The following is a 24,606-nucleotide window of genomic DNA, read 5'->3' as shown; positions in this document are numbered from 1 at the left end:
AAAAAAACAAATATGTTAAAAAAAACTCTAAATAATTCCAATCCAGTCAAAATATTTACAATTCCAAATTATTTTAAATAGATAGCTTATCATACTAAACTGAGTAAGTTAAATAAAGACGCACCAAACAGTAGTTTTATATGGAACAATAATAATTTCCTCAAATTCAAAGTATTTTCGTCTCTAAATCAAGTCATTTAAAAATTTTACATGAAAACAATTAATAAGCCGGAGTAATTAATAAGTCAGAAGAACTATATTTGGCAATGTCTCAAATAAATTAATCCTACCTCATTGACGTCACATGTAAAACATTTATTCAAAAGAGAAATGAACAGCTACTAAAACCAGGGTATAAGTTTTTTAAATCATTTTGTCGTAAACAGAGAAGAGGTGGAACGTGCATATTGGTAAAGCAGGATATTCCATGTATAAATCTGGATTTCATAAAAGATTATGGTTGTAAATTATAGTCTGAATATTGTGGTATAGAAACATTTCAATTCATTAGAACATTTCAACACTGTGATCATTTGTATATGAATTCCAAGTCAAATCATAAATATCTTTGATGAAAACCTCCTGCTTATACTTCAAAGGATTGCAATTAAAAATTAAAATGTCCAGATTGGAACATTGATATTATTAAAAAGACTAAATTTTCGGATGAACTAATGAGTTCACTCTCTTTCTACTCTTTATTTTACTCCATAATTTTAATTTAGAGTGAAAGTACAAAAATAAATAAATTAAATAAGATACATATATACATAATTGAGAACAGGGAATTGCGCTGAGCCCATTTTTATTTCTCTTATATATTAATGTTTTAGCGAAATCAGTAAAACACAAAACAGCTTTATCCGCAGACCCAATAGCCTCATTTTTAATGCATTGAAAAAATACATATATAAATGCAGCATTAAATAACTAAACTAAACTTGGTTGGAACAAAAATATTTGAATTGCACAAATATTAAACTAAATGTAAAATATGATAACCTGGTTTTCGAGCAGGTAGAACATAACAAATTTTAGGGACAATTGTTAGACGATAGCCTAAATGGAACAAACATATTGAATTGTACTTGAGACAGAATAAATTCGTTTCGTTTATGTATTACATCTTCGGGGAGATACTATATCTATAAATGCTTACAATGCATATGTCTCGTCTACTCGTAATTTCGTATGGAATTATTGTTTGGGGACATTCATGCTATCTGCGGAAAGCAGTTTTTTGGTACTAAAAAATGTATCCGAGCTATGTGCGGAATGCACCATAAGGACAGTTGCAACCAGTTTAGTAAATAACGTATCTTTACCATGCATTAACTTGCATGTACATTGGAGAAGTATGACAATTTGTAAAATATCACCTACAATATTTTAAGAAGATAGGAGTAATGAATTTTCATTTTATATTGACAAAATATCATCAGAATAAACTGCATTTCCCAACTTGTAGAATAAACACATTTATAGTGTCATATTTATGACTATGTATTTAAAATATACAACTTCAATCTGCCTATTAACAATGAAACAAATTTATGACATTGATACCCCTTCACTGTGATAAATTTGTTACATTGGTTATTTTGCTTTCGATTTTTAATATTTGCACACCCAAGCTTGGGTAGAAGGTATTAGCCACCTAATATTATAATAATGATATCTATATATTGTAAGTACCTCCTTACAAATTACTATAATTTTAATTTGAACTTGAAATTCAATAGTGAGGACCGTTAGTAGTAGTTATTAAACTCACATTATTAATAATGTATTTCAGCAAAGTTACGATAAATAAAGCGCGTTTAACGAAGTTTTCGTAAGGATATTGTAAATCCCTTCCAACAGTACATAAGCATGCCTGGGGCGACCAATAACTTTGGGGTGAGCAACAAGTGCTTTGAGATCTTTTGTTATTGTTCCCAAATTTTACCGTGACTGGAAAATTTCTAGTCTCTACTTTTTGAAACGTAATTTAGTTCAGTTTATTTTTCATGTCATTATAAGCTGGCACGCTAAACTTACAACTTCAAATGTTTTGGTGTCTTCTTCTTTAAATGATTTTAAAGTAAACCTTTATTCCAAGTTTCCTACAATTTAAAACGTTTTTCAGAACTGTTACATAAATGTAATTTTAAATGAATTGATACTAATCAAAAGTGTAAAAGGTTGAAGTAAATGAATAAGCAGTGTAAAATAATTATTGAAATATATCTCAAATTTATTAAGCGGGTTTGGGATCTTGAATATAATTTCAATGGTTGTACATCCTGTGTCTCTAACTATAAATTAATTGGTAAATGTCAGTATGATCAATCGTGTATTGATCTTATAGGTATTCTCCAATAATTGAGCATTAATTTATAATTAAGTGTTATCTTAACCTTAGGATTGATTGCTGCTTGCATAGTTCAATCGAGTCCAATTACATTATGTCTTATTGAAATAATTAATAAATATGTGCAGTTGCTATGATTGGTTTTGTAAATAAATTATATACAAAAACTGGGAATGTTTAATTCGAAAGAGTTTAATTGAGTGAAGGAAATAGTTTATCTGACTAGCTGCTAAATAGTATAATTCCTCCCTGTAACCTTTTTTCAAATAGTTAGAAGTCTGTCATAAACCATGATTTATATTGAAAAATCCGGTTTTTACGTAAGATATAAATAATTCTAGCTGATGTGTATTTGATGGATTTTAAATGGAATGTAGAATTAAACGAATACTGTTTATTTTTGGATATAAATAGGTTTTTCGTTTCACTGTAATCTATTGAACTCATTATAAAACCCTTTTATCTATACTAATATTATAAAGAGGAAAACTTTGTTTGTTTGGTTGTAATGAATAGGCTCAAAAACTACTGGACCGATTTTAAAAATTCTTTCACCATTCGAAAGCTACATTATCCACGAGTAACATAGGCTATATTTTATTTTGGAAAAAAATAGGTTTCCGTAAAATATTTTCGGTTAACTGAAAAAAATCAACCAATGAAATTACTTATTTTGCGTACGCTGCCTAAACTACAAAAGATAGAACCATAAAATGTTAGAATTAATTGTAGATCTTATAAATATCTACAAAAAAGTCCGCGACACACTATACCTATCTGTGTCGAGTGAGGCACAACAACCAAATTTTTATTTAAAAATCTTGAATTTTTTTGGACTACATTTCAACGCGTTTATTTTACTCATGCTATTAACCTTTATCAAAATAAATTATTTCATCAATAACTACAGTTTATGTTGATAATATTTGGTCTTTGAATGATTAAAATTGGACGTTTCGTTTTGAAGTTGAGGTGAAATTAAAATATTACGTTTTCCGCTGCACGGCCCGTTGCGAAGTGGGCGTCGATAAACTGCTTTCGCGTGAAAGAGCATCTTACAAACATCCATATATTCATCCATACCTAAAAACTTTCACGTTTATAATCTTAGCAGGATCTGGCTGTAGACGTACCACGGGCGAAGCCGGGGCGGACCGCTAGTTAATAATATAGATACACATTGGTTTCGAACTCCACCATTTCCAAAAGTTGAATTCATTTGTCAGTATTTGATAGTATATCTATAAATTTCGTTAAATATTAAATAGGTTTTAAGGTAAACATAAAATATTAACGGATCAATAAAGATTTAGTAATTCTTAACTTAAAAATTAAACAGTGTCAAACATTCGTCCGATTTGTTAGTTTCTAATGTAAATCAAATCGAAATCTATATTGTGTCCCCAAGGATTTTGATTTTCGTAACGTTTAAAGATTACACTAAACGTGGAATTGAGAACACCTAGTACAATTAAAAGCACCCAAGAACGAACGAGACAGCAATTACGTACGTACGTATGTAGGTATCTATGTTAATGTTTTTTTGGAATACAATTATTGATGGACCTAGTCAGTTTTGGTTGTACCAAATTTACATACTTTTTATTGTAATTGTCAGATACAAATTAATAAATACAATATGCATTAATGGTGTTCTGTGTCTGATTATGATTATACAGCATGTAATAATCCGCATAAATAAACTTATCACAGAGACATAGGATTTTTTTAATAAGAATATCTCAAACCATGTGTTCCTAAATTTATGCTGAAATGAAGCAGTATCAATGCGTCAGTATACATATTTGAAAATATGATTTTTTTACGCTATTACTTCACAAAGTGATGACATAAAAGATAACTGTTATAGTGACACTTTAAAATAAGTACATGTTATTCAGCTAAGTTTTATTAACAAACTCATAAAACAATTTGTATAGATTTAATCCCGGACTACGAGAATTTTATTAAGCGTCAAGAAGTTCACCTTGGAAGAATTAAAAAATAAGAGGCTCCCCTGCCTGTAAAGTATTAATAGTACTTATATCATGTATGCCTGTGGATGTCGCTAAGGATTTGAATTTTTTATTTTATTCCTCAATTGGAATAAAAGAAAATTTGGACAGAAAACTACACGAACCTTCCTAAAGTACCGCTTTTAAATAGTAATCATTACGTATGTATTAGCCAGAAATGAACCAAGCCAAACTGTATATAGGTATATTTTATATTATTGTCTATAAAAGACCTACCAACTAAAACAATCGATATTTACTTAATGTATAAGTGTCTCGTGGATATCACTATTTTTTACTCACACATCTATCATTATACCTACTAACATATGCTTTGTTTTTCGTCATGCCCGATTAATTCATCTATAAGCTGCTTATTTGTATCTATAACATTCATATTTTAATTCTGATCTTTATGCATTCCGAACAAAGCAAAATGTCACTGCAAGTGTAGACAAAGAAATACAACATCTGAAAATCACAACAAATGGTCTTATTTTATCTTCCTTGAATATACATTAAAATTAATCAACAATTATTGAACACTTGAGCAGTACATCGATTCAGTATATATGTAACTCGGGTGCAATACGTAAATAGCGAAAGTAAACAAGGGTCGTTGATTAGTCAGACAAAATTAATACCATTTCGACCTCACTTGAATTGCCTGCGGTTCCTGTCTACATAGACTGATTGATATTACAACCCTTTTGACTCGGATCCTATATTAAAATGCGTCCGAGGGCTAGATGTCTGTACGTTTATTTCATATGTATATGTTTTTCGTACTACAGATAACTACAATATGATAAAGTGATTGAATAAAGGGGAAATATTTTGTTTGTTTATTACGATGTAAGTCATAAAATTATATTAATCGATTAAAAAAAAATAAAACAGTAGAGAGCTACATATTTACAAAGTAACATGAGCTAATTTGCTTGGATCGATCCAAATTATACTGGAACGGGATTTGCTTACTTACTTGCGTAATGACCAAAAATGAGTTTTGACCTCCAACAATATTACCCACCCAATTGTCTCTATTCAGAAACCTCCCCGATCTCATGACAGCTTTCAAACTGGAGGGTGCAGGTCTTTGGAGATTTCATATTTCAAGCTGTATATAGTGAACCTCCAGCCAATAGGCGCCCAATCGATTACTCAGACACGCTCCTTTCTTGCCATGATTTGCAACCATTCCTTTCACATGAACAAACATTCGGAGTCCACCTGATTTAATCTGACCCATGATGTGGGACGAGCGATATATACAATAATTATATGTTCGATGTCAGTATATAAAATTAGCACAGTTATTTATGTGTAAAATTATATCAACAAGCAAAGACACGCATTCTATCTTACCACTACATATTTTCTCGTTTAAAATACCTTGGCTTAGATGTGAAAACCTATTCAAGATAAATTTTAATGAGTTGCTTCAACGTCGCGCTCGTCTATCTAAAAGACGTTTCAGTATTTGCTCGTTTAATTTATAATTTAAATTTGCATTATAAATAATCAAGTGTTTTTTTATGGCTATGAGTTTGGACTATTTGCAAGGGTCAAGTTTTAAAAGGTAGGTAAAATGTAAAAATATGTACAGATTAAGTATCTCAATGTAACGAATATTTGTTTTGACGTTCGCCACTGCTATACTGATGAGAAGTACCTAATTTTCGACCAAGTAATGACAAAGTATAACGAAATGATCCTTAAATGAAAAAAAAGTTATACAGCTTAACTTAAACTAACTACAAATTACTATCCAACTATACACCACGGAACGGGGTAGCAATTTATTTTTTAAAACAATAACAATTTTGGTACAATGACAAACATGTATTCTATAGAAAATTTTAAAATTATCTTAACACAAAAATTATATCGTCACTCGATTGAAAACCCAAAGAGTACATTATTTCTTAACTTATGGAGGTTCGTGTGTCAAACTGCTTGTATACCTATCATAACATTTTAAAATTAAAAATACTACTTACAGTTCTAGAATAGTGCACAAGTGTTGTAACCACTTTTTAAACAACAAACACGCGTAAGAATTAATATTCGCCCTCCACAAACAACCGTAAGTGAACTATTGTCTAATCACAAATTACATCCGTGAGTGAATATTTAAAGCTACCCTATATCATTATTTCTAAAAATTGGTGTGTTGAAGAAAGCTGTTAAGAAAAAAAAAAATCATACAAAGTAAAGATACATTTGGCCTATAAAGAAGCGACATATTTTTTGCGTAGAAATATAATATTTAAACTACTCATCAATTATATAATTATACTAGCACCATCTAGTTAATTCACAAGTAATTCCAAACGATACGATCAATACCATGACAAAGTGTACTGCTTGCGGGAAGTTTGCGTCGTCGGCAGATGGCGTAAAATGCAATGGATGCGGATGCTTTTACGATAAAGTTTGTGTAAAAATCCCAAAAACTGCTAAAATCTCAAGCTGGTGGTGCCCAATGTGCATTGGATACCGTGGAAGGAAAAAATATAGCATTAGAGGAGCAACGTTCATTAAATACATGCAAACACGATGAAGATATAGCGAAAACAATCTCCCAATTAAAATCTGAATTCAATAACCAGGAGAGGATGCGAACAGGAGACTTCTGACCGATATAGAAATTTCGGGATTGGCAGAGAGCGATAATGAGAACCTAGTGCATCTTGTAACTCTCGTCGCCTCAAAATTAATTTTTCCAATGGCCCAGAACGATATAGTTTATGTACGGTGGATTGGCCCACCACGTTCACATACTTCTGAAGATTTAAGGACTTCGCCCCGTCTCTTGTCTGTACGCTTCGCACGGCGCTCTCTTCGTGACGAATTTTTAAAAGACGCTCGTGTACGCAGAGGCGCAGATACTTCGGGATTCAACTTAACTGGTCCAATACGTAAATTATATGTAAACGAACGTCTCACACGTATAAATAGGCAGTTGTTTCGTAAAGCACGGGATGAAGGACAATAGCGATGTTAATTTTAAGGTTATTAAATGTAAGGAAATGTATCTGCTGCAATATTTGCTTACAGGAACAGTTAATTAATTTAATCAAAAAAAAAAAAATGGTTGCCTGTAAAGTCGGTTTTACGGGCGAAGATTTTACGTGACAACGTCTTTTTCTCGGTAGAATATTTATTGATATGAATATTATTAAATTGCACAATACGAACAAGGAATTGAATGAAAATAAGAATTGCACAAATTTTAACTATAGAAAATATATTTTGTTTACTAAAAAGACAGACAGACACAAGCACGCGCCGATTCAATGCGCCCAATTCTCTAGTGCTGCGCGCGCAGCGGACCGATCATAGTTCGGTGACTCATCGTAACGTTACCGGGCGTTACACTTTTTCATGAGTGACTCCGAGCCGCAACCTAATTTAAGACGTTGTCACGTCAAAAAGCCTGAACGAGGAATTAATATTATGGTTGTGAAAATTGATTATTGGCATAATATAAATTACCTCGGTTTTTTGTTCTTTTATATAGTTAATAGTGTAAGTACAATAAACGGATCAAACTTGTTTTTAATGCTATTTAGGAAACAAAAGAAAAGTAACACATTTGTTATGTTTTTGTACAAAATGTATGTTATTTGCCTTTATGGAATTGTGAAATCGATACAAAATGTACCTATAACAGATATTACCTAACAGCGAATACCGAGACCGAGAGGTTAAGAACTGTAACTTAAATGTATTTTATTCGTATAATAATCATTCTAACGTACCTATTTTTACCATATTTGTATTGATGCTTATAATTTTAAAAATCGATTTATTTAGTTTTGTTGAATATTTTTATATATTTTATAAAATGTTTGTTTTTTACAATACATCAAATCGCAACAAACACAACGAATTTATTTATTTTTTATCTTGATTATTGTTATAACATATACTCGTGCAGCACAAAGCAATATTTTATGTACGGTATTTGATAAAGACCTGGAATTTTTGTCCTTGCTTGCAAGTGAAGAGTCCCCGATATTATTGTTCTTACTATTATGCGGTTTATTGTTAGTTCGTCTATTTATGAGTTATTATTGTTATGAATAATAAACGGAAATCCAATTTGATCTTAAAATTTTTGTAAATGGTTTAAATCTTATCTGTCAGATAGAAAACAGTATGTAGTTGCCGAAAATTACGGTAGTTTAAATTATTCAAGAATGGAGACAACTCCCCGCGGTTGTCCTCAGGGCTCTATACTCAGTCCGGTTTTATTCACGCTGTATACTACTGATCTAATAGATATAAAATACGGTAAAGTTCACTTATATGCTGATGACACGCAGATATATTATCCCATAAATTCAAAAAATTCGGAAATCAGAGAGCGTGAAATTAACGAAGATTTGGAGCGGGTAGCATTGTGGGCTAAACAGAATGCCTTGGTACTTTATGGTTCAAAATTCAAATATATTATCTTAGGTACAAAAAATCAAATACTCAAAATTAAATCTCTCAATCTTAAAATTAAGATCAATAATGAACAGCTGGTTAGAGTGGATAAGGCTAAGAACCTTGGCATAGTGTTAGATGGACGGCTTAGATATGATGATCATATAAGCACCACAATCAGAAATGCCTTCTACAGATTGAAAGTACTGTATGGTCTTAGACAGGTTCTAACAGAGAAGGCGAAAATACTGCTAACGGAGTCATAGGTTTTGTCACATTTTAACTATTGCGATACGGTCTACGGTCCCCGCTTGAACACCAGAGCCGAGCGAGCAATTCAGCGTGTACAGAATGCGTGCGCTCGTTTCTGCTTCGGTGTACCAAAGCGTGCACACATTACACCTTACTTAAATAGCCACCAAATCCTAAAGATGGCAGGTCGTAGGCAGTTGCATCTAGCAGGTCTGGTACATAGGCTGGTATACTCTGGAGTTCCTGTCTACCTCTATGAGAAACTGATATGGACTCAGGAGTACCATGGTAAAAATACACGAAGTAGAAGTAGCAATGCATTAGTAATCCCGAAGCACCACACGTCAGGTTTTAAGGGTGGATTCAAGTATGCTTCAAAGATTTGGAATGACCTCCCACCACCCTTAAAGCTTAGTATGTCATATGTATCGTTCAAGTACAAATACAAAATGATACTTCTGAACAAACAAAAAGCAGACTCGACACATTTATAAAGCAATTATTATTTTTTTATTTATGTCAAATGTATATGTTGTTTATTTTATATATTTATTATTACATATTTGATTAGACACTTATTTATTTTTTATTATAAAAATTTCATTTATAACTATCTGTTTAATTAATATTTACTGTGCATTTATATGATATGGTTGGTACCTGGACAAATATATACGAACCTCGAACAAAACACGTGGGCAGACTGAAAATCAGCGCTGTTCGGGGGTTAAAGCCCGTCAGCATGGCTGAGTCTGTCCCGATTGCCATGTTATTTTTTTTATCTTAATTTTAATTTATATTAGTTTTAATTTTTTCATTTATATTAGTTTTTCCCTGGATTTGTGTTTTATTTTTATGTGGCAATAAAGCTTGTTTTCTTTCTTTCTTTCTTTCTAACTGTTTTCTAGTACATTCGTCCACGTTCTTCACGTTCTTCTGGATTATTGCTTTATTATGTACCTTGTTATTCGTCGTGTTAACATACTGTCAAAATGATACTGGAAAACGTGGAGATCGATGGTGATCGATCGTTTAGTAATGGCAACTCTACGTAATCTTTGAATTTATAGTTTATTTATTTCACAAACCAAGAGTAATACAGAAAAGGTAATATGCAGATCCGAATCATCGCAAGAGGTGCACTGTTTCTCGAAGGTTTCCGATTTATTTATTTATCTAAATGATTTGAGGAGTTTGGTATTGTATTGTAACCATTATAGGTGTCAAAATCAAAAATGGAGAGAATAGTGTTTTGAAAAACGTGCTTAAAATATTTTCATTCAAGCTTTTCGACTTATAAAATAAAGGATGGTTAGAAAACTGCAAAGATCGCAAAAGAAATCTGTCCGATGAAAACTGTCGTCGTAGATGAAGTGGATGGTCACGGCACTCAACTTGAAGTGCTTTATTGGGACTAGATTCTGAGCTCCAGCAATTATTCGAATGGCTTCCGATTGAATGTTGTCGAGTATTCTAAAAGCTAGAACGTGATCACTTTCTAGATAAACATTTCGTAATCCAAACGGTTTCTAGATACGAATTAAAAGTGAAAAAGCGGCGGGCAATCCACCATACGTCAGATAGTCATCTTATAGCATTTTATAATTTCATTAATACTGTTATACAATATTCCCGTTTTTTGCTACTTAAAAGTATTTCTTGACTATTTGCGTGCGTGCTCTTAGGAGAAAAATGCTATCATTTAAGTTGTTTAATAAGTCGTTCTATTTTTTTGTGCTGATAGGTGGATATCATAAATGAATGCTAAATATGTCTAGATTGCTATTTAAACAATTAGATGCTTCTGATTTACTTATATTTGTACCATATTGCACCAGGCTACTGCGGTTTTTCTTGCTTCAAAATAGCTTATTTCATATTTACAGCAGCTCAATAGCTCCAAATAGACTTTTCACTTTGTTAACAATTGTTTCGTTTTATTTTTCCGACATCCTTTTATTTTCATTGCATTTTTTAAAAGCCCAAATGAAATACATTTACCTGAAAATATTTCGGACATGTTCAAATGCAAATTTTTTATAAATTCATTTTGTCGTTTACAATTGTTCCGTGCAATAAAAAAATCAATCAATTGGTCTACCCCTAGTTTCCATGTATTAGAATGTAAAAAAAAATCGACAAATAAAATTCAATACCAAAGTTTTGTGGTTTTAATCCTATGGAGGCTTAAAAAACTAAAACATGATTGAACTATGGAAGGAATGTTTGAATTATTGCCGGGAAAAAGGGTTATAGAGAGCGGTATCAACCATTTCCCCAGCCAAAACGCTTAAGATTTTTTTCACAAAATTGAAATTTTATTTACGATGCATTATTTATTTATTTAGATTATATTGTAAAATTGCTCATTAAAATATACCCATATATCCGTTCCATGTCTAAGTTTTTTTTGTATATCTTTATTGCTTTTCATATTTTAAATATTAATAATTTGTCATTCATATAATATTAAGTTAATTTACAACATCCACATTAAAGCCATTGTGCGTTAAATCCACTTCCAATGGATTAAACGCTTTTAGTCATATAGCAGCTAAATTAAACAAAATAGCTTCTTTGGCGCAATATCCAGGGCTACACGAAAGGTACATCACATACGCCGTCCAAAAGGTTGGCATGGCGATGGGATTAATTGACTTTTGATGAAAAATCAAGTAGCGACCTTTTGCGTAGACAATTGAAACTGTAATCTGATAAAAGCCGAATAGAAGCAAGGGTCATTAAAAGGGGAACTGTATTTGTATATTTGCAAGTATATAGAGAGATATTTACGATGCTGAACTGCTACTCTTTCAAAGTTACAATAGTATATTAAAAAATAAAAAGATAAGTATGTAGTGTGGTAGATAAATAAGTAATAGTCCAAAAAGATGATAACAGTGGTAAAATCTGTTTAGAGTTTTCTTACTTGGGGTTAAGTGGTATAAATAATCTGTAACTTTTTCATATGTGTTGAGGTATTTGTTTCGTTCGGGTGGAATTTATCTTTAAATGAAATGAAAAATTAGATTCTAATATCTGACTATAAGTATATAATAGATAAATACAAAAATAAACAAAACAACCACATACTAATGAAGAAGAAGTATTGTAAAGCAACTACTTTACAATGCTACAGAAATACATTTATAGCTATAGTTTATTTACTATGCACTGCTCACTATGTTTGTGTAACTGCTTTATGTATTATAGTTTCACTATCATAGCCCATTGTGACGGAAATCCGACACGACCCAAGAGAGATTAGGCGCGGGATTGACAGCTTTACATCGCTCTCCTAAGGACGGGTGTGAGTGGACCAAGTAGCAACACGATCGACTTCCTGACAACGTTATGTTTGTGACAGCTTTTGAGACGGAACCATCTCAATTTCATGTATTTTTTTCTAATGGAACATTTAACATTGTGATCTTACAACAGAACTACAAATCGTCAGCTAAAAAAGAAAGTTTGGTGGACAGTTGTGATAGGAACCTTCTATATTAAGCCAACAAGACGAGATAAAAAATCTAAACTATACGATCGCATTACACTGGGATAGTAAACGATTATTATATCTCCGTATCTTTCGTATTTAGGCATTATTTCTGTCACAATCGTCCGTGGCTGGACAACTCTAATTGTCGTTCTGTTTTTCGTGTAGATGTTAGCTACGTACAGAAAGTTAGGAACGTTTCGCTTTTTATGAACAAGTTTATTCGTTTTGCCTGATGGTAAGCGATTTGGAATGCGATCGAAGTGATAGGTATTAGACGTTTAGGTCTTTGAATGAGGTGATTCTACGTTCCAATTTATATTTTACATACACTTTTCCCCGCCAACTGTATACAGATTAAAAAAAAACTCTTTCATATGTTTAAAACAGTATGGGTCCTTCCACTATGGTCAAAAAACTCTTGTCTAACTAAAAATACGCTTATAGAATGTACAATAGACCGTAGTAACGGAAAGCTAAAATATTAAAAACGATAAGACGTAATCGGTGGTTGAAATGAATACAACATTTAATAGAAAGCACTGAACTTTGAATTTACTTCATTTTCGGTTCATGAAATCGATCGCATTAAATGTAGCCTATATGGTATATATAAGTTTATAAGTATAGTTGTCCCATTACAGTTAGATGATGTTGCTACGTTTAGTGGTGTGTGTTAAAATTTGAGTACAAAATGGTATACATTTCTCCGAACAAAAATTTAGAAGGCTTACATTCTTTCTCTTGATTAATCGTGGAAGTTACACGACTACTCGAGATCGGCTGAAGGGATTTTAATAATTTTCGGCTCGTTGGATATGTCTCCGTTTGGATAAGGTTATGATAAAAATGAAAAACCAGATGTTTAATGATGTTATTGTTTCGTTATATAGGTCTAATGGTATTTTATAACTTAACTTGGAGACAGCCGCAACTAATAACGCTAGAAGCAACCTAAGGCTGGGCTAAAACATACCATGGTGAGTTCTTTGAAAACAAGAATTCCACCCACATCAACATATATATATTCATGTATTCAGAGATGACGATCGAGTTTAAACTTAGTTTCTGTTAGTCTTGTTAAGCATAGTGGCTTCAACTCGTATTAAATAAACAAAATTGGCTTTACAATTACTTGAATGAATACCATTTACTGAAGTTTACGAGAGTAACCATTTCATGTTTATATGCATGAAAGTCAGTCTTAATTCGTATTATGGTTTTATATATTTTTTACATCCTTCGAACAGAAACCAGAGGGTTAGTGTGAATTGGATCAAAGATAATTTAACAAGGGTATTTAAACTCGTCGCTGAATAAGACAAGTATCGCGTTCTACTCATATTCCATTTTCAACCAAGAAAGATTGAAGTAAAAAAACTCTGCATCAACACTTTTACGGAGAAACCCAGTCTTCGCGAAGGATAAGGAGATGAAATGGCCCACCAAATAACAATCCTTGGTGTTAAAATTTTTAAAATAAAAGTCTTCAAGATAAGTAATGAAAGCTATGGTAACTCCCACATCGAGGATCTTCAAAACATTGTATGATATACAATAAAAAATATGGTACAAAAAATTTGGTACAAAGATACAAGGTAAAATTTGTGTGTTCCGTGAACTGATTAAATCACTACCGACTTATTTACCTTTCAAACAGAATCAAATTCGGTCCATCCGTTCAGGAGCTACAATGCCACAAACGCATACACTCCAAATATGTGTTCAGAAGGACATGTCAAAGTTACAAAACACTCCGTTGAGTTTTAAAAACAACTGTGTAGATCACAAACATAATACTACACAAAAATGATTTGAAAACTGTCTTCAAAAATGTGGTTGTTAAAATTATTGTTAAAAGAAACAAATGTTAAAACAAAACCAATGTTATAAGAATTCTATAGGATTTTTTCACAAAACATACCACAAGCAATAAATTTTAACGTAGAAAATAATATTAACTAAATTTTAAAATATACACAAAATAAATACATCCTTATTTGGACGAATCAAATTTCGATTGACAAAATTTTATCTGCGTGGACTTTTAGTGAAGACATCGTCAGACGAAAGGAATTATTGATTTCGAAATATTCTCATATAATTATGGTATAATAAGTTTGATTAAAAGCCATTTAATTATCAACTTAGACATGTGACAAAGCAGTAAAACTTTTCCCTTTTTCCATCACAATCCTTGTAAATAGTAGCCTTCATTGCAAAATTTTTATTACGTAAATTTTCAATAACAAATTTTTGAGAGACATCACTTCTGTTCATGAATATTTCTTATTTTTATGATATCTTCTTTGTCTTATTTGCTAAATGAATGTAAGCATTGCGAGCATGCTAGAAGTAATAAACGAACAAAACAAAGTGAACACTCGTTGCTTATTCTTGTTGAGTTTGTGGAGCAGAATATTGAATAGTTCCGTGAAATAGTAGCTGCATATTGTCCACTATGCGATGCTCTTGAAGGTTTACCTATTTTGACAAAATAATTCTTAATTACAAATAATTACCTGCTCTAAAAAATAAATATATGTAGTTTTAAAATAACTCATCAACTAAATTGTCATTCAATCATTAACTCTAGAAGAAATAATCCTTTGAGAAACTTCTCATTTAGCAAAACTTCCACAGTATATAATAATCATTGGCAAAATACAATTTATGCAAATGTTCAATTTTGCGAACAAATCAAATTTTCAAATTTTTCACAGCGCTTTTAAATTTTGTGATTTTTACAAATGTGGTAGATACAATAGTGTTTGACAAAAAAGAGATAAACAATAGTTTGCTGTCTGCGGTCGAAAAAGATCTACCAAAACTTCGTTTGTTGCCTACAGCGTCATAAAGTTGTGTTACTTTACTTGTTTTTCTCTTTTGAGTTCATTAATTTATAGACGCTGAGTTTTTTTTTTTGTTTTTGTCACAAGTAACTTAAACCATGGTTCAAATGATTACAACGACACCCGATATCTCAAATTCTGTCCAGCCACTCGCAGCGTGAATAGTACCACACCCTGACAGAAGGTATGGTTATATGGCTTAGTATCTACAGGCGACCCACCAACGAGTTTGTCACCGCTTACATAAGAGTCTATCTATATCTCAAACAAACAGAACATTTCAACTGGTTTATGAAAATTAAAATATTCATTCAGTAATTATCGTAATTACGGTCTTACACAAATATGAGTGTAGAATAATCGCACTTCACTACCGTTGGTGCAGTTTGCGGATGGGTCTACAAATTGAGTTGAGTTTTAGGTAAAATTTTCAGTTTTTTCAGTTTGGAACAATGATGAGCACGTAAACTATATTGTACCTGCGCCTGATCTTTCTGCAGTCATGCCGATCTTTCACTACATATGTATATGAGAATGATAGATGGAGTTCTCTTTAGTTTGCACGCACATTCGTTATGTATATCTCTTCTGTATAAAATAATTCTGTATCTAATATATCTCTTGCGCAGTTGATTAGTCTCAATGGGAATACATTACAGTGAATGAGATTCAAGAGGAATAGTTAAATCTTGTAAGTCTTTCGAAAAACAGTACCTTCCATTTAATAGCACATTTATTTGGTTAAGAGAAAAGCACGCCACGACTTTCGTAGTCGAAACGAAATCTTTTGTAATAAACTTCTTCAAAATTTGTATTTACAATTTTCATATTTCATTCGAATGACTCAGAAGAAATATACCAAATATTTTAGAACAATAATGAATTAATTTGTTTATTTTTTTAAACATACGGATGACCTTGACAATTACTTGAGTGCAATGTAACACGGGTCATTTTTCTAACAAAAAATTATAGAATACAACCTTTTAAACACGCTTTTATAAATTTCATCTATATGTTAGTATGTTCTTATATAACCGATTCCTTTACACAGACAGAATTAATTGTAACTTTTACACCTAATAATGATCTAATTATCCTGATCAGGATGATAGAAATGAACAATTTCCTTACTTATACTCGGAATAAGAGCAATGAGGACAATTTAGTTGATTCTATAATTATTAATATATTATATATATAAAATACATATTATACGTACCGTAACTTGGTTGAGCTGGCTATTCCGTCGGCGAATGTAGATATAGTTTTCTGAATTATAATTATATTTAACTATTTTTTTATTATTATTTTTATTGAAGAAAAATATTCAAAAATATAATTAGGTATAGGTATTATATATATTACTTATATTTTTTGTTGAATGTTTTTTTTTTTAATAAATGAATAACAAAATTAAATATTATATTCACATAAATAATTAATTATTGTATATTTTTATTTTTTATATGCATATTTATTATTTACCAATGAAAGTTGATAGATTACCATTAAATAAGTAAATTATCAATTATTTTTTAATTTTATAAATTAAAAGTTTTGAAACAGTTTGTGATATTTTCAATCCACGTTAATTAAATTATAGTTTTTCATATCGGCATAATTCAAATCGTAAAATTTAAGAAGCTATTTCATCACTTTTTTATCAAATTAAAAGTATAAAAACCATGGCAAATGCGAATAAAACCGTAATCAACAGGTACCTAAAGGGTATATGGGAAAGGCTCGCGCGCTCGGCGTTGTCACCTGTGGGCGGGCGGTTCGAATGAGATCGGAACGAGCGATTGTATCCGCGATGCACTGGGAACTGACGTTCACTGTAAAGTCACTACCTGTATACTGGTGTTTATAGATATGAAAGCAATTTATACCTGGAACTTTCCAACTGACAAAACAATATCTTTAGGTACTTAAATAAACTCGGACACTGAGTCCACGTAATAAATTCCAACCAAATCAGATTGTTAGCTAGATTCAAAGAAAAGCATAAGACGCATTGATTTTTTTAATTGTTGATATTAGCATCAACACTGTCGCAGTTTTTTACGTTTTGTTCTAAACGTTGAAATATTTCACATGTTTCAAATGTATTGACCTAACAAACAACTAAGACACAATCTTGAGCTAGGAAACGAACAAATGTGTTACTAACCCCATCTGTATGTATAGTTGAAATAAATTTTTAATAACTACAGATATATCCCGTATGCATTTCCTCACGCTTTTCAGTCCATTCCTTTATTCCCGACGACAATCCTTTCCCTATTCTTATCTCGTAAGGGCGGCAGACTAGAACCTAACTCTGCAAATTTTCATAAGCGATCATTAAAAACTATAAATTTAAAATATTCAATTATTCTCTTGAGTTGCATGTTATATATATACATTTCTTATTACTACTGGACTCAAAAATTTTTTATATCTTTATTTTACCACCAGTTATTACAGTTATAGATGGAAAATTGCCTTTTTTTTCAAGAGAGCATCAATTGTTTTTGTCGTGTCACTTTGGTTAAACTAAAGATAGCTTAACACAAGTCATGATAGTGTTATTTCTTATCCTGACACAACATACGTGGTATCACTAAATCGATTATACTTTACGCAATAAGGAGATTTTGCACAGTATGTTTTCTTTGGTAGAATTTTTATTAGACATACATATCATTGTAATGAATAATTTTCTTTAAGACTCCGCATTGCTCCGCATTTTAATCTCAACTATAATGGTTTCGTTAGGTTATGAAATATAGGAATAAGAAGCTTATCAGTTTGACGGTTAAGTACGTTTATATAATTGTACTGTAATAGATATCTACAAGGTACACAACGTTTTATAACAATAACTATTCAAAATCGTCTGTGGTTAGATTAGTGTGCCACAAAGTCTATGTAAATTAATCTAGCAACAAGCATTTTCTTTGGTCTATGATATTAGTGACGTCTTTGTTTGAGTCCTTCACACAATGGAAGCTTAAATGATGAGCGAAAGCGCTTGAAAATTTAACTTGACAATAGATTCTCCTTGCAAGGCCCGAGTAAATTACATCCTGGTTCCAACCACAAACAGTCGAAATACAATCGGTTTGCATTGTTTATATAACACATTCTGGTTCGTCATTCTTTTTTATGTTATATTTAGAACGTACTCAAAATTAAAGTGACCTACGTCTACGCCTATTTAGCTTATAATTAGTCCACTAAGGTTGACCGATTAACGTAATTCTCTTTGTGTGTTTTTTCATAAAGAATTTACATCGTTCGTTCACATTTTGTGATTTGGTGTGGTATAAATGAGATGGAACATGAAAAATAAATCGCTACTTGTGTGATGTCGTTTAATTTTGTTATTTAAAGTATGTTGAAAAATGATTTTAATAAGAACATGTACCCAATACAGCAATAAGCATCCTTTAGAGCAAATAGATATAATGTATTGTGGGATACATTTTTTAATTAAAGTTAAGGTTTAAGAACTAATTTTAATTCTCAATTTAAAAATTCGTGATGGCATCACTTTATTACTTAATTTAAGACTTAGATACTTTTAGACCTTTTATAGATTTAAAATATCGGTGGTAGCAAGTTAAAGGGAATCATTCCATAGGTCTTTTATATTCTGTCATACAAAATTGCGACAACCCTAAAACGCTCTTAATGCAGTTCTATTGGAAAATTTACTGTTATGGATAAAAATACTTTATTAACAGCCTTTCTATTAAATTTCATGTTTATAACACAAATATGATGATGGTCTTACATAAAATCCGACGACAGCCTTAAACACCTTTAGCACAACCCTATAGCATAATCCGTTCTCAGCGCGCATCTGCACGACTAACTTCCTATATAGGTATAACTGCAAACTAACTTCCTATAAAATTTCACCAATGTTCATTCAACGATTATTGAGATATCGTGGTAAAGGTAATATCTAAAATGATATTTCACTTTTTATATTTTGTACTCGAAACTTCAATATGCTAATTATTATTGGATTAGGCTGCAGTTGTTTTAATGAGACGAAACTACTAAATTATTATAATAATAGCTCGTGAAAATAGTGACTGCATGAGTGTATATGCCATGGCAATTTTATCCAGTTTGCTAACACTGGACACAAACTTGTCTATGTGTGTCCAACATTACATGCTAGGATTTGATCACTGAAGAGTTACCCTATTATTGTTCACAGTACAGACAAGTTTAGGAACAAATATTCATAATAAAGTTTAAAGAATAGAAAAAAAAACGATTACGAAACGATATAAAAAAATATCTTCTATTAACATTTTATAAAATTTTGACATGCTTTAAAACTAAACATCAAATTCGACAAATATTCAATTTGTTGAATAAAATAATTCATTGGAATATTTCATTTACCGATGTTCATTTCTATTTTTTTTTGTATTTTTCCTAAATTCACCTTTATGTCTTCTTCTAGTCAAAGTAATAAAATTTACCGCCCTTTACCGAATTTGCCCTTGACATACGACCGTTTGAAATGTATTAGAGTAACAGTGTTGTCTTACTGCTTAAAAGCTTACGTGAGCGTACAGGTCGTACAAATTACGTTTATTATTTACGACTTCGCGTTGGAAAATACTCTAAAGCCAGCGTACAATATTACTAAACAACTATAACATCACCTTAAAGCATCAAATAAATAACAGAATACTAAAAGGAGAATGCGTACAAAATGATATCAGGTATGTTTTAGACAGTTAATTTTTGATTAGGTTTGGGAGCCCGTCTTGCAGAAATTACAATTTAGACTAATTCAAGTCTGGTGTGATGTAATATCTAAACAGAAATGCCCTCTCATGAGCCGTAACAATGCTTAGTACCAAACAGGTAAGGTCAAGTGTCTATCTATAGGTATTTATATTATTAATAAGTTGAAATATTGTTTGTAGGAAATAAATTAATAAACTAAGCACACAAAAAGATTTCGCTTGAAAGCTAGGTACATTATCCTAAGCGATTAGTTATTGGCTATTTATATTAATTTTTTTTTATTATTTGGGTTTAATGATAAGAATCATCAATGTGTGTCAAAATTACAATCGCTTAGACGACAGAACAATACGTAAAATAAAAACAGTTAGAAAATGTCACCCCAGCATAGTGTTATGAATCCCTGCAGTGAATAAAATTATCCCAAATGAAAATTATTTGCTAATCGTAACACAAACTGTAAGCCGCAAATATTTGGAATCTGTTAGTTAACCATTTCATTTGAACATTGTTAAGGGACATCGCTTGGATTAATTTTATGTTACAAACGACCGCAGTCAATGGAGCTTCGAATGGTTCGAGATAGAATTACTGAAATGAATAGATTGATCGATCAACGGGCTAATAACGCCCTATACATTCGTTTGCGGTGGTCAAGTCTACACATAGAGTAGACGCCGTGTAATCAAATGGTTCATTTGCTTCGATCAAATTCTAAGGTACCCACAAGGACCAAGGAGACATGACAAGCCATATTATGTAAATATTATATTGCAATTGACGAGTTCCTAAACTAGATATGATAACAAAACATTTGGTGATTTCAGTCTGGTGGTTCGTCAGGGGTTTAATTACATAATGACAAAAATAAAAGATGCGGGCTGGCACCGGCGGCAAAATCGCGTGGGCGTTTATGGAATGTGTCGAAAAATAAAGAAAATTGGACTATTTGGTTTTTTTTTAGTCTCGAAAAAGTTTTCTAATAACTTTAAACACTACAAATTCTAGTAGTATAGAATGTTTTTACATACGAGAAACTGAAAGTTTCCAGAGAGTAAGTAAGAAAAGAGTAAATGAGTACACAATTTTTTTTATAGTAGCATGCGAATGCTACTAAGTTAGTGTGTTTCGTTGGAATCTCAACCTTCCTAGTTCTTATATTTCCGTCCTTCTTATATTTCCGTCATCAATCCTTTCCTCATCCGTTATATCTTAAAAGCGGGTAACGTTTTTGTATTCGGTAATGACAGAGCGTCATGGGTTCATGGGTAATCGCTTACCATCAGCGTTTACACCAGCTCAGTAGTCAGATTTAATATAAAATAACATGTATAAAAAAAATTGCAAAACATTCTTCTCTGTAAGAATCACTACGTTTTACATGATGCATTGTTAAACGTAACGCGATCAACATTTGTAACAAACGCGTTCATTTTCTGTTTTAATATTTTGTCGCTGTGAATTGTAATACATAGATAGGGTTTGTAGTTTCGTTCCGATACCGTTCGTTTCTGTCTGTGTTTACTCAGAAACATTGAGTAGTTTTTTTATATTGTAGTTTCTTAAATTATAATAAGCCAAAATTAATCATCTGGTTAATTTTTCTTTTATATTTTACTAATATTTTGAAGTCTTAAACAAAAATAATTGAGAGATTATGTAAAATACAAAAACAAAAATAAAAGCGTAATTCTAAGCGTGGAACAATACGTTACGTTCTAATAATTAACAAACACTAAAAAAACAAATTGAGAACCTCTTTCTTTAATTTATGTCAGTTGCAAATAAGATTATGTTTCGATAGAGACACAAAATGATTTTATTGACAATTTGCTGTCTTAATAGCAATAGTGGATTCAGAAAATAAGCAAAACTGTATAAATAATTTACCTTACCTGACCCCGAGCATTAACCACTTGTGGAATATGTTTCAGTAGCTATTTATAAGTCAATAGTTTCCACATAGATACTACCTACATACCAACTAAAGCCCTATGAATGTTATTGAATTCTTTAAATTCCAGTCTAACCATTTTCCAAGTAAAAATATATATTTCATTATATTGGTTACTTTAAAAAACACTCTTAGTATATAAATAAAAGACGTAAGCTGAACATTAAGAAATTAAAATTTAAAAAAACACAAAAAATATTACAGAAAGTTCCCTAAAACTAATTAATTATTAACCCTATATTTTTCTGATTCCCGATAAAAGTAATCAAAAAGCATCCACTATTCTTACATCTAACCTCAATCTGTAACATTTGTATGAACATAAATATAGGCAGATATAAAGCAGTCGCGCTTACCTTATATTGACGGTGACTCCATGTGTTAACAGGTGGCGCTTTCAACAAGTCGCGGAGTCACGCGGCCCGTAGCTCAGGCGTGCGGTAGGGGCAGAGTCCCGACAAGAACACGGCGCGCTGCATGCGAGACGCAAGCGTGGCTATACCTATCGCCATCGATTTTTTATATACCTACTTAAGCGGCAACACGTGGTTTAATCTTTAAAAAATATACTCGTAATCCGAACGAGCGGTCGCGCTGTGTACTTCAAATAAAAAGAAAGGTCGTGCTACGCCGATGTCGGCGTATTCTCATATGAGAATTTCATAAAATTTGTTATGCCGCGTGAATTCCATAGAAATTTTTTGATATTCCTATTTTATGGATTCAAAAATTCTAAATTTTATATGATATAAAATAACGATGTTTAGGGTATTAGGGACAAATAAGCGCGGTAAAATATTGGTTACGTAGCTCGTAGCTCGTAGCTCGTAGCTCTGAATTTAATAATGCTTACCGACCAAATGTAATAACGACTACAGTTTGCCTAGTGGGCGAAAGATGTCGCGCTATTATATTCATTATCGTATAGATTTTATACTATATGCTTATACATACTTATAGACTACTCGATGATGATATAAAGAGTTTATTAAAATAACGTACCCATACATTAGTACGTTATAAATTATTTGAATATTATTGTATGTTTTCGATTTTTTTTTTATTTCAATATCTGCCTGAAAGCGATCAATTATGATTAAAAAAGATTGGATATCATAATAGTTTCATGTTTATTCTGAAATTCAGATTATGCACATAACTCTCAATCTTCATTTTATTTCTGTATGAGGATCGCCAGATTTCGTCATGTCATCGCGATTGACACTGCCCATAAATATTGACAGTACATTACCACTGTTTAGGTGTTGATAACGTGGTCCTAAACGAATTCCAAGAAGCACCCTTGGCTCCTTCACTAATGCAGCTCGACGGAACATAGTGGGTTTTAGATGGTAGGAATCGGACATAACCCACGGCCTATTCCCCGGGGACCGTGGGTATCTATGTAAGATTTCCCCGTGTTTTTTCTGGGTAATGGGGATAAAGATAATAATTTCATACTCACATACACATACGCACACTTATTATTTTGTTTACGTAATTTTGTAAGTTTGTGCACAAGTATTTATACAAACATTGCTGATTTAAAATAATATCAAATTTTATATTTTAATTCTACATAATATGTACATAACAAAGATGTCAATGCTCCTTAACTGTATCCAAATTATTTTTCTTATAAGGATTGAAGTAAAAAACTTACTGGAGCCATTTTAAGTTTTTGTTACCTCACATCAATTTTAAGAATTCTTAGGATCTATGGACTATACCTATCTAGGGACTACATAAGCTACAAGCGTGTTTTAAAATGCCTTAAAGTTTATGATCCACTGCATTAAGAAAAAAGAAGAATGTATCATATCCTTCAGAATAATATGCTACTTTGATATTGTGTTGAAAATTTTTTTTTGTATGTCATCGTCGGCTGTGTATTTGGTAGTTCACCGGATGGTAAGCGCTATCAACGCCCATGGACATTTGGAGTGACGTAAGGTCGATTACAGACCTTACGCCTCTACAAAATATGAATTGCCGAATTGGAAAGGGATTAAAAAAGGATTGACAAGAGGAATAAAGGGCCTCTGGCTCCCCCACTTACCGAACGAAACACATTTATATGCTGTTTCACGCCAGTCTTATGTATGGTACTTGCCCGGTGTGAATGGCCTAATTCGTGCCGAAGCGTGCTTGACTATCACGATAACTATAATACTAGCACACAATATTAAAATTTGTATCAAAAGATAAAAATAACAAAGACACCTCTAAATATTTGATTTGAATGATGCTTATATAATAGTAATCATTAATTTTTCATGAAATTGTTCTTCGAGCACCATAGTTTTTTTGGAAAGTATATAGCCGTCCGATACCGTTGATTCATTGATTGCATAAATGTGTACGAGCGTTATTTTTATCCCGTAGTTCAAATATTTTAGGCATTTATTTTAGACTTTGCTCGATACGATCGATTAACACCCTAAATCTTGATCTCATATATAAGTAATTGTGATTGAATGATT

General features: G+C 31.8%; 1 protein-coding gene across 1 annotated transcript in view; it reads right to left on the bottom strand.

Moving 5' to 3' along the window:
- LOC119835782 (transcriptional repressor scratch 2-like) overlaps positions 1-22,595 on the bottom strand; it is a 57,246-nt gene extending 34,651 nt beyond the window's left edge. Inside the window, exon 1 of the mRNA XM_038360771.1 lies at positions 22,480-22,595. The gene's annotated coding sequence lies outside the window, so the exon portion shown is untranslated. The remainder of the gene's footprint in view (positions 1-22,479) is intronic.
- Between the last annotated feature and the right edge of the window lie 2,011 nt (positions 22,596-24,606).

The sequence above is a fragment of the Zerene cesonia genome, chromosome Z (assembly GCF_012273895.1).
Source record: "Zerene cesonia ecotype Mississippi chromosome Z, Zerene_cesonia_1.1, whole genome shotgun sequence".
Classification (NCBI taxonomy): Eukaryota; Metazoa; Arthropoda; class Insecta; order Lepidoptera; family Pieridae; genus Zerene; species Zerene cesonia.
Note: the sequence above shows the minus strand (reverse complement) of the source record. Positions and strands in the feature narration are given on the sequence as shown.